The sequence below is a fragment of the Antechinus flavipes genome, chromosome 4 (assembly GCF_016432865.1).
Source record: "Antechinus flavipes isolate AdamAnt ecotype Samford, QLD, Australia chromosome 4, AdamAnt_v2, whole genome shotgun sequence".
In the NCBI taxonomy this organism is placed as follows: Eukaryota; Metazoa; Chordata; class Mammalia; order Dasyuromorphia; family Dasyuridae; genus Antechinus; species Antechinus flavipes.
In genome coordinates this window covers 41,547,361-41,559,815 of record NC_067401.1, presented here as the reverse complement: position 1 = coordinate 41,559,815, position 12,455 = coordinate 41,547,361, and the positions used below count along the sequence as shown (strand labels likewise).

General features: G+C 38.5%; 1 long non-coding RNA gene across 2 annotated transcripts in view; it reads right to left on the bottom strand.

The window, feature by feature from the left end:
- Positions 1-1,401: 1,401 nt before the first annotated feature.
- Positions 1,402-12,455, bottom strand: part of LOC127559176 (uncharacterized) — a 35,445-nt gene continuing 24,391 nt past the window's right edge. The window contains exon 4 of one of the 2 annotated variants that reach the window (XR_007953074.1): positions 1,402-1,708. This is a non-coding gene — a long non-coding RNA (uncharacterized LOC127559176). Of the gene's footprint in view, positions 1,709-2,642; positions 2,840-12,455 lie in introns of those variants that run through there. The other variant, XR_007953073.1, reaches the window with a different exon arrangement.

The following is a 12,455-nucleotide window of genomic DNA, read 5'->3' as shown; positions in this document are numbered from 1 at the left end:
TGGACTTTGATTTTAAAAGGAAGTATGTCTACCTGACATGAAATTGAGGTCAACTAACTGAAGATGAATATTTTAAAATGGCAAGGTCCTACAAGAACAATATCAAGATCACAAAGGGGCAGAATAAGCTGAGTCTTGAAGTAAATGCTGAAGACAAGAAGGATGTTTTTTGTTTTTGTTTTTGTTTTTTTTTTAAGGTAGGGAGAAAAAGTAGTTGAAAATAAGAGGAAGAAAGTGAAAGAAAGAATTGCACTGGTGCCAAATGATAAAGAGAAGAAGCAACTACTCAAACTCTATTTTGTCCGTTTTCTCTATCAAGGAAAATGGTTCTCCAGACCGGGAATAGGGCAATGATTGGTGGAGAATTTGAACGGAGGATGATAGGTGAGAAGATGTTCCCTCCTCCTGGGTTCTGTCTTTCTCCCCCAACTTTCACGGGAATGCAGACTGAACTCTCAGAGGGACAGTCGTTTGTTGTCTCAGGGAAGTTGCATCCCCGGCTAGATTGCTCTCTTTATTGTCACTGCCTGATCCTGCCCAAACCTAACTATTTTAGCCCTAGGGAGAGAACCCGTTAATACCCACCGCAGCCAGTTAATGGCAGAGCGGGGTCTACTGACCAGCCAGTTGAAGAACATTTCCACTACGTCGCGCTTCCTTCCAGCCGTTCGCTTGCGCTTCTGCCTCTTCCACTACCTTCCTTCCTACCTGCCCCCAAGCAAAACAGATCCTGGGGCATTCTGCCCGGCTTTCTCTGAGGTCGAGTCTCACTAGTGTTTGCCTGGCTTCCAGTCAACCCCGTCTCTGAAAGGACTGATTGGTAACAGCCTCTGAACAGAGCCTTCCCAGAGCGGGAGCCTGGCTCCCTGCTCACCATGCGCCATATGCAGTTTCCTGTTAAGAACACTATAGTCACAGTTCCCAAGGCATCCTGAGGACAGCAAACAGCTGCAAATTACCCTCAAGAAACGGAGCCCTTGGGCAGACGTCCTGCCACTTTAATACCGTGTCTGTAGTAAATGCCGCCACTCCAACAGTGGCCCTTTAATGGAGCAGATCAGTCGGGGCCATTTTTTCCTCCCAGGATCCCACTGAGTACCTCTCATTTTATGTCCAAGACTGTCTTCCCTTGGCTGCCTGGGGATGGGGGGAGGCTAATGCAAGATGAGCTCTTTGTGACTGAAGGAGCCGAAGGAAGACCCCAGGGGAGGCAGAGAGCCCCTTCTCTCCACCACCTCGAGAGTTCAAACTGTGCTATTAGGGATGCTGGGGTAGAAATGGATCTCAGACACAAGGAGGGACCTCAGCTTGCAAACCCTGTGTATTTACCTCAGCAAGCTCCAAATAGAATAAGTGATGGAGGGTAAAAATAGAAGCTTGCTTTTATCATCATAAGTGGATGTCTTGTTATCTTTATTTTGCTGGGTATGGGGGAGGGGGAGACACACGAGTCCTCCAGAGAACCATGCTGGAGCTAGAATTCCAAAGCTGGGTTTCCAGCCTTGCCAAGATCCGCGGGCTAGCTCCACGTGCTGCGGCGGCCACCTTGTGGTGGCTTGGTACAAATGCACGAAATGAGCCTCAATACCACAAAATGGATCAAACCCTTGGGGTGTCTCTTTGAGGGGAGTAGGAAGAGTCTGAGCCTGGAGCAGGGAGGGAGGTAGCTAGGTTTCCTTTCCAGTCTTCAGAGATTCAGGCTTCAATTCTAGTCAAATGAGGAAAAGAAAGATTACGTCAAATATATCCTTCAAGCTTCATTCAATAAATATTTATTAAATGTCTGCCTCAGCCAAAGCACTGAGGAGGCAAGGAGTTTAGAAAAATATTTTAGCTGTCTTCATAGACTAACAGACTAAGAAAGGAATCAGGCACTCAGAGAGCGCTAAGCACAGAAACGCATCGGGATGGTAGCTGTGCATAGGAGACTTGCAGTTTCATGTACAATCATCTTTTTTGTGTATGTGCTATATTAAGGAAATGCTTGTTTTATGCCATAATTTTTTTTAAAATACAGGAAAGTCATTTGACAGGGGAAGGAGGGCATTCCATGCATAGAGAACATGGGGAACAGCCTGAACAAAGGCACAGAGGCAGCAGAGCCCATAATATATGTGGAGGACCAGAATAGACCAGTATTTATTTCAGGATACTCCCCATCAAGGACTCTATGCCCTCAATCTTATTAGATGAAGGTAGTGAATTTAGAGTTGGGAGAAATAACAGAAGCCCATTTTATAGATGTGCTCTCTCCTACTTTCATGTGATTTGGTCCATTTTTCCTAATAATTAGAATAATCTCTCCCAATATTATCATCAGTTGAAATGATTCCCATTGTTCAATGATGGTTCAGAGGTCACCTCTTCCATAATACACCTTCCTTGAATCTCTCAGGTGTTTCTGTTTAACCATTCCTATATTCATACTCATACAAGGTTCATCCAACTTGTAGACCAGAAAATCCTTGAGGGGGGGAGGGGAATATTGTGTCACTTCTTTCTATCTCCAGTATCTAGCATATTGCTTTATTGCATATTAATTAATTAATTAATATTGCATATCAACACAAAGAAATTGATTTCTTTTTTATTTTATTAATTTAAACTTAAATAAGAAATAGGAAAATAAAAAAATTGCCATGTGCACAGCAGAATGCAAGAGAATTCAAAATATAAAGCTGTAAATTTCCATTTCAAGAAAGTCTATGACGTAATAAATACTACACATTGTGTTCAGAGCTATCCATCTTTATTTTGCTTCCTTGTAGGTCTTCTTTTGTTCTCTGCTATGCACTTTTATTTTACTCTCCTTTCCCCTTCCTCTCTTCCTTCAAGAACACTACAATTAAAAACAGAAATATACACATATACAATTCACAAATATATACATACCTATACACGTACATACATACATACATATATATAGATATCTATAATCACACACACATATATACATTCATATGCATTTATGTCTTTACCATGCTTATTTGTCTGCTTTCTCTGAAGGCAGATAATATTTTTCTTCTAAAGCCCAAGTCTTTCCATATTTTTCTAATTCCAATTCATCATTTTCTATATACAGCAATATTTCCACCTTAAACTGTCTAGTTATTTTAAATAGTCTAAGACAATATTAATTAATATGGCTGATATATGGTGTAGTTTCCCTATTTTTCTCTTTTGATTAAAGTCATTTTAGCTTTGACTTTGTCTGAAATCATAATTACTATCCATTTTTTGCATAATAAATTCTACTCCTGATAATTATTTTATGTTTATGTGTTTCTCTTATTTCTTATCCCTCCTGACTCCTCTGCTTCCCTTCTATCTGCTACCTTGTCTTATTATTAACTTACTCCTCCTCCATAGAAGGTATTTAATAAATCTTTAATGAATTAAATTAAATTTATATTAAAGACCTCATATTAGGGGACTTCAACATACATATTAATTCCCCTGAAAAACTGTAGTCATTCAGTTCCTCAAGTTCCACTTCACACAACCTACTCCTATACCCATTGAATCACACAAAAAGATGGTCATACCCTTGATCTTGCCATTATCCACAAATGAGCAACTTTTATGTTCAAGAATTTCAAAATCCCCTTATCTGACCATAATCTATTAATTTTCTACTTCTCCTTTAACCTTTCCTTATCAAACCTTTCTCTTCCCCTATATCATGACCTCTAATTCATTAACCTCCCAATTCTCTGAGACCAACTCCCTCATACTTGCCACTCTTTCTTCTTTTCCTCATCTTGACAATTTGGTGAACATTCAATGGGACACTATTCTCATTTCTTCCATCACTATCCTCCTTATCATTTTGCCAATTGTACCTTGTTAAGCCTCAGTCCTGGATCATTCCTACCATCTGCCTTCACTCCTATGCACATATGAAAGAATGTGGAAAAAAATCATGTAATCATTTTGATTGGGTCAACTACAACTTCAACTGGGTTTTCACTAATGCTAGGCAATACTACTATACCTTCCTCATCATCATCTCACTATTCTTTTCTCCACAGTATCTCTTCCAAACCTTTTCAGCCCTCCTTAAATATTCCATGGCTTCATCTTCCTGCACCTTTTCATCTGAGAACCTTGCCTCATATTTTACAAAAAAAATTTACTAGTCACCATGAGCTCCCTCTTCTCTCCTCTTCCGCATCTTATATCACTCATATGCCTTCTGCCACTATATCCTTCTTTATCCTGTCTCACATGATGAAGTGGACTTACTCCTTACCAAAGCTGGCCCTTCTACTTGTTCATGTGATCCCATTCTGTCTAGTCTCCTCCACAATATTGCCCCTTCTGTTATTCCCATTCTAGCATGTATCTTCAATCTCTCTTTGTCTATTGGCTCTTTTCCTACTGTCTACTAACTTGGCCATGTCTCCCTCATTCTCAGAAAAATTCTCATTTGATCCCTCTACCTCCCTATCCACCATCTTAATATTTTTTCTGCCTTGTGTAGTTAAATTTATTTAAAAGACTATCTACAATAGAGGCTTTCACTTTCTCTCCTCTTCTCTTCTTTGCTCCTTGCAATCTGGCTTGCCACCTGATTGTTCTGCTTAGTAACTTTTCCAAAGTTACTAATGATCTCTCAATTGTCAAATCCATTGGTTTGTTCTCAGTTCTCATTCTCCTTGATCTCTTTGTAATCTTTGATTCTTGCTCACTTTCTTCTTCTTGATATTTTCTTTTCTCTGTAGGTTTTTGAGACATCACTCTTTCCTGGTTCTCCTCTTATTTATTAAATCTCTTGTTTTCAATCTCCTTTGCTAGATCCTCATCCAGAGACATCCCATAGAGTTTTATTCTGGACCTTCTTTTCTTTTCCCTCTATAGTATTCACTTAGTGATGTCATTAGCTCCCCTGGATTTAATGGATAACATCATCCTCCCAATCTCTTAGGTTCACAATCTAAGTGCCATTCTTGACTCTTCACTATCTCTCACTCTCCTTACCCAATCTATTATTAAGGATTGTCAATTTTACCTTTATACAATCTCTCTAATATCTCCTCCTTTTTACTATGGCACTGCTCCCACTCTGGTAAAAACCCTCATCTTCTCACTCCAATAGCTGGTTGGTGGGCTTGCCCACTTTAAATCTCTCTCCACTCCTATCCATTCTCCATTCAGCCAAGAAAATGATTTTCCTAAAACAGAAGTCTGATCATGTTATCCCCTGCTCAATAAATTATAGTGGCTCCCTATCAACTCTATGGTTAAATATAAAATCCTGTTTGACATTTAAAACAATTCATAACTTATCCTCCTTCTATCTTTCCAGTCTTCTTATACCTTAGCCCATGCACATATACCTTTTGATCCACGGACATTGGCCTTCTGGCTGATCTATAAACAAGACCTTCTATCTCTTAGCTTTTGGAAATTTTTTCCAGCTGGTTCTCAGAATGTTCTCTCGCTTCCTACCTAATGAATTCCTTTAGATTCTAATTTCTCATCTTTTGCAGAAAGGCTTTTCCAATCCCTCTTACCACTAGTGCCTTTCCTTTCTTCCTTTCTATTTATTCTACATGTAACTTTTTTGAATATATTTGTTTACTTGTTGTCTTCTCCATCAAATTATAAACTCCTTGAGGATAAAGACTGTCTTTTGCCTCTTTTTCGTATTCCTACATAGTACACTACTTAGAATGTTTTGTTTTTATTGTTCAGTTGTTTCAATCATATCTGACTCTGTGATACTATTTGGGGTTTTCTTTGCAAAGATACTGGAGTGATTTACCATTTCCCTCTCCAGCTCACTTTATAGATGAGTAACTAAGGTAAACAGGGTTAAGTGACTTGCCCAAGATCACACAGCTAAAAAGTATCTGAAGCTAGATTTGAACTCGGGAAGATGAATCTTACTGATTCCAGTCCCTCTTATCTACTCTTATCTACTATGGACACCCAGCTGCCCATCTGGCATAAAGTAAAAACTTCATGTTTATTGACTAAGTCACAAGTTCACCAACCACTAGCACCAATGAAAAAGAGCTTGCATATAACTCATTATACATGCTATTTTATTTGATCCTCATAACAGTTCCATCAAACAGGTACTAAAATTACCCTCATTTTACCAATGAGAAAACTGTGGCTGAATGAGACTAAGTGACTTAACCAGGATCACACAGCTAATATAGGTTTAAGTCAAGATTCAAACTCAGATCTTGTTTTACTCACTGTGTCCCCTAGCTGCCTATATCCCTGTAAGCATTCCCTGTAATGGGGGAAATGGGCAGTGCAGAGCCAGTCCTTGAGAGTTTTAAGAGACACCCCTTGCCTTCCAATCTAAACACATATGAAGGCTTGGTGCACCTACTTCTGGACATGAGTGACTGAGGGCTATACAGTGACAAAAGATCTTCTGCTTGGCTACAGAGCTGGAAGGTCTAGTGATCCATGAGTTGCTGAGCAGAATAAACTGTACATATAAAAGGAATGATCTGCTCCCCTATTGACATTTTTGGTTTCTTTTCCTTCCTGGCAAGGATTTCTGTCTTCCCAGATAAAACTCCTGTGAGCTGTCAGATAGGGGGAAAGGAGACGCCCTATCTTCCAGCAGACATCACGTGTCCTTGAACATATTATTACCTCCATTTCTTTTGTGTTCACATTTTCCTGGAGTTGATTAATTAAATATTCCAAAAGGGAAATATCTGACCAAGAAGGAGATTGATCAGAGCTAGCAGAAGTCCACCACAACCTGTGGCAGAATCTAAAGCACTAATTAATGGTCACTGAAAAGGGAAGCACTTACAGTGATGGAAAGATAATCTCCACTGAGGACGAAGAGAGCTTCCGATGAAGAGAAATGAAATTCTGACTCTGGATTCAAAGAAAGGCACCAACCTTCAGAGCCCAGTAGAGGGCTATACCTAAGGGGAACCTCAAATTAGAACTTCAGGAAGAGACAAAAAGAATTCCAGGGCCAGAAGTCAGATGGTAGTCCTTTGGTCCCATGTGTTCTCCGAATATAGCTATGTAAGATACATATATTAAGAATAAATGTAAATATATGTATATGTGTATGAATACCTATATGTGTACACACATATATATGCATGTCCCTCTACATACATAATATGATAAAGTATTTTTATACAGCTATATACTCACTCTATATATGTGCTTTAAATTTGAACCCACTCTCAAGGGACCTTGTATATTCAAGGACAAAGTGTGTACTAGTTAGAAGAGATTGTTTTGTAACTATTGTACTTCTCATACCTTATAGGTGAATTCCTTTTCTAAGGGTTAAGAGATGGCTTACTAATAATAAATAGTATATGAAATAAGGAGGATCATGAATAATAGTACTATAAACCCCAAATAATCCTGAGCAGAATAGTAGCTATTGCTTTCTGGGAACTCAAATGGCCAGTACACATCTAATTTGGGATGCTATAATCCATAACATGAGACTGACCCTGAATTCACAAAAGGAGTATCATAAATACAATATGATCTCCAGCAGACTCCACTATGTTGGAATAGTTTTGAGTAGTCCCATTGACAAACTATGTCAGATGCAAAGCATTGTTAGCTAAAATTGAAGAGACTAACCATCAGTAGGTTTGTTCCCCTGCCCTTCATATGATTACATCTTTGATTATGGAAACCAATCCACAAAAAGAAGAAAAATGTTAAATGTCTCTTAGGCCCCCACAGTCTCCTTCTATTTCCTCAGGAACAATGGTAGACTGTTAGAAATGGTAGCAAAAAGGGATCAGAATTGCATGTTTTTATCATCTATAAACATCAATTTAACTGATGATATTGTAAATGTAATAATTTTGTTCAATAAACAAAATGTCTACATACTAGTAAAAAATCAATATTGACCTTCCTGCTATAAATGAAAGTAAAAGATATAAGGAAATTTCAGCTAAATTCAAAGGTAGCCCTCAGATTAACAGGAAGGAGACAAAAGAGTCAGTGGAACTGGTTTATCACTGCTTTTAAATATGGATTCCCCATCTAACTAACCTCACTGTCCCTCAGCAGAACATAAGCACTTTGAGCAAGATTTATTTTTTTTTTTTTGTTATTTTGTCTTTTTGTCCTGAGCACCTCACACACATTGCCTTATACACAGACTAGTCACTTAATAAATTCTTGTTAGAATGGATTGATTTGGATCATATCATGCACCCAAAGGCAACAAGAAGCATTATTTCACAGGAACAATTATCTCCTGTTGCAGTATTTCCTGCTGATATGATGATCGAAAGCAAACAGATCACTAAGAAGATAATTATGGCTTATCTGCCAACATCTGTTACATGGGATGAGGAGTTAGAGAAATTCTATTAACTTGATAAGGCCCTCTAAATGATCATGCTTAATTATCTTTTTTAATTATACTATATTATGGGAATACTTGTTTTATTCCATAAATTTTTTAAAAGAAAGATATTTTAAAAGAAAAACAAACAAGTGAAATTAACATATATTTTAAAGACCGCATGAGATCTAGAACCTCAATGGTCATCTAGTCCAAACCCTTCTTTTTACAAGTAAGGACACTGAGGTAAAGAAAGGAGAACACAGCAAATAGAAGAGCACTGTGAGTCCAGATTTAGCATTTTTCCACTGAATTGCAATAACTGCCTTTAGTACAAAATGGCCCTAGGAGAGGAGAACAGAAAAAAAAAAAAGTTAGACAACATGATTCATTATCAATAAGAGGAAACTCAGAATTGGGTACACATAGAAGTTTCATGCTGTTATACAAGGAACATACAATGTTTTTTCAAGAAGAGAATCAAAGGCATGTACCATAATAATATCACAAATTGGCTGTATCGTAATACCCTGGGAATGAACAAAGAAAAAAGGGATCCTTAGTCTTGGACCAAAAGGCAGATTTCCATCTTTGCCCTTGACTTTTTGCCTAAGCTTCTAAAGCATGGGCTTTGGGTTTTGGGGGGTGATGGAAGACAGCTTCCCTAGCCAGGCCTCCAAGCCTAGACTGGATTAATGTCAGAGGCCTGATCCTTTCTGTGCATTCAGCACAAGAACGGGAAGTGTATCTGATGCTTTGGCTAAGCAGATTGGGGAAAGATAACTTTGTTAGCGGGAGAAGTCTGGTGATACGGGGGACCTGCTCTATAGAATTGGCACCGTCTGCTCTCATGCATGAACTGTTCTGCTCAATAGAGCTACCCGGCCTTGCCCTGACAACACGTCTGTGTTGGAAATCCTATTGGAATTTACAGGCTCCCATTTTTCTCCCATCTCTTTCCATCCCTCCCCTCCCTGTCCCATCCCCCACGGTGGGCACGAGAGCTTTTGTAATGTAGCCAAAAGGCTGGAATGAAGTCTCCAGCTCATGTCCCAATTGTAGATTTGGGAAGGAAGGGGAAAGAAAAAGATTCTGGTTCTTCTCTGTCTCAAAATCCTATCCCAGTCATGTAATCAAATATCTTCACCAGAAAAATGTAGCTCTGAGTGAAGGATTCATCTGTATCTCCTTTTATTTATAAAATAATCATAGATTATTTTATCTATATCCCAACTGCCCTAAGCTATCTCCACTGTCCCCAGGCAGGACAATGACACGGATTCCTCTTTGAACCATCAGTGTTAATTGGGGCTTCCATAACTCGCCATGTTCTAGATCATTAGTTCCTAACTGGTGGTATGAACTAATCTATATATGTACCAAGCACATTGTCATTCCGATCTTTATTTAGCTCTAACAGAATATGCGGTAAGTTTATAATGGGTGAAAGTAGATTTTTGACACATATTTAAATCGAAATGGATAGAAAATAAATACTAAAATAAGCTAGATATGAAGTCAGCTCTAAGGGTGAACATTTCATTGCTTTAACTAGACTTCTGGTCTCCAAAAGCTGCAAAACAACCCCAACCGCTAGCTCATTAAACGACTCAGTATGATAAACAAGCAAACACACCTCCTGCAGACTGAATAAACCATATGCTTCACACATATATGCATGACTATTTTTCAGATGCATTTTGGTGCTTTTGTAATTAGCAAAATACAAAATTATTTAAAAGTATGACAGAATTCACAGCAGTTTTCTATCTTCGTATATTTTCTCAATCAATGGATGCTTAAAAGTACATCTGTGATCTTGTGAGGGGTGAGGAAGGTTTGGGAATATTTTTGATGTTGGGGGGAAAAAAGGTTGGGAATTACTCGACTAGACAAAACACCAAAGCTGCTGTATACAGTTACTTCTGAGTTCCTAGAAGTAACTAATAATCATAGGTATTACATACTGTTAAAAAGTCTCCTTTCAATTTTATTTCCATTTATTGGATTATGGCTCTAGAGCTGAAAAGAGTCCCTGAAGCCTTCTAGCCCACGGGACTTATTTTCTTAAATGAAGAAATTGAAGCTTGGAAAAGCTGAGATTTTTCCAAGGATACACATTTAATTGGCAGCTAAGTGGTATAGTACATAAAACATGGAGCCCGGAGTTAGGGAAATTCATCTTCCAGAGTTCAAATCTGACCTCATCTGTATAATCCTGGGCAAGTTGCTTATTCCTATTTGCCTCAGTCTCCTCATTTATAAAATAGAACTGGAAAAGGAAATGGTAAACCAGTCCAGTATCTCCACCAAGAAAGTTCTAAATGGGATCACCAAGAGTCAGACATGACTCAACAGCAATAACAATATATTTAATAAGTAGCAGATCTAGGATATAAATCCAGCACCTCATGCTCCAAAGTTATTTTTTCCCCTCCACTACACCATAATTTCAGTTTCATTTGGTATCCATTTGTTGAGTATACCTACTATGACAAAAACAAGGAGATTCCATTATTCCAAGGGAGAGAGTAGAGAAGGAGAGAGAAAACCCTAATAGCTGAGGGACTCAAGGAAGGCTTCAGAAGTATGACAAATAAGTCACTAAAACGATTTCAACAGCCGAGAGGTCAAAGTTCTGAAGTCCTAGTGCCTGAATCACCTTGAAGAGCAGATTCCCCGGTTCTAGTTCCCTCTAGATTGCATGGATCGCAAGCTCAGGGCTCAAAAGATGCTTAAATCTAAAAGAAAACAAGATGGTTAAATGAAAAGTTCATGGAAAATGGAAAATGGCAATTACAGGACTGGTACCCTCTTTGTTGCAAACTACTTTCTGATGCTCATGGTAGGCATCAGACCAAGTGTTGATATGACACGTGAGAGAAAGCAGCAACATAAAGTGGAAAGGGCACAGGATTTGAACTTTAAATGCCAAATTTGATTCTAAATACCTGAGTTAAATGTCTGTGTAAACCTGAGCAAGCCATTTCAGTTTACTCATTATTCAAGGAGAAGGATGGACTTAATGATTTAGATGGTCCCTTCTAGGTCTAAAGCTGTATCTATAAGAGGGAAATTAGGAAAATGCAAAGAGTTCATAGATTTTTTTTCAAAGATATAGCTTAAAAACTAAAACTTATAGGTGCTTTTGAGACCATACAGTGGTAGATGCCAAAGTATCAGGGAGGGGATGGACTGACCCAGAGAACAATGATGTTATCCTAAAGTACCTAGCTAGCTTTTCATGCATTATTACCCCCATTGATCCATGTGGGAATTTAACCAAACTGCCCCAGTGAGCATGAAGTGCTCACTCTCCCATGTCACAGGGAGAAAATAAAGTCTGAAAAATGACAGCAGACATTGGCCAAACTAGCAATCTCAGTCAGTCAGTGAATAAACCAAGTAACTACACAACCTCCCAGATGAAAGTTTCTTAGAACTATAGGTCATGACTCTATATGAAGTCACATAACTGAATGTAGGAGTTGTGAAATTATGGCTTATTACCAGTAAATGCTTGATCCATTTAACAAATATCTAAAAGGCTGCCTCTTTCATGTATGATAAGTTTTACTGATGAAAATGGCAGGAACAGGGAGCATTGTAAGAGAAATAGGAGAAAAAAAAGTAGCCTCACCCAAAAATGTCACTTAGGAGACTATTTGTCTCAGTTTCCTCATCTGTAAAATGAGATAGGAAAGGAAATGGAAAACCACTCCACTGTATTTGACCAAAAAAAAAGCCAAATGGGGCCACAACTCTATTACTAAAATCTATTAACTCTTAATCAGAATATTAGTTAATCAGAAGGCGAAGCAAAAATACAATATAACATTCTATTTACTCTCACCCTAAGGCACATATTGTATCAGAGAGGAGAAAGACACAGTTCCTTAGTCCCAGTAGAGAGGCACATACGTTGAGAATACATGTATCCAGAGTAACTCAAAATTCTGGGCTGTGTTCCTTGATGTCTCAGGAAATCAGCAATAATTGACAAGAACTGCTTCTCCACTGGCTATTCAGTTCCTCCTTTAGACCTCTCTGCTCCCCTAATGAGTTTAACCTCTTATCTACTGACTGTCAAACCACTCCTTCTCCTGGATTCTGAAACAGTGTTAAACTCTTTCAGGAATAG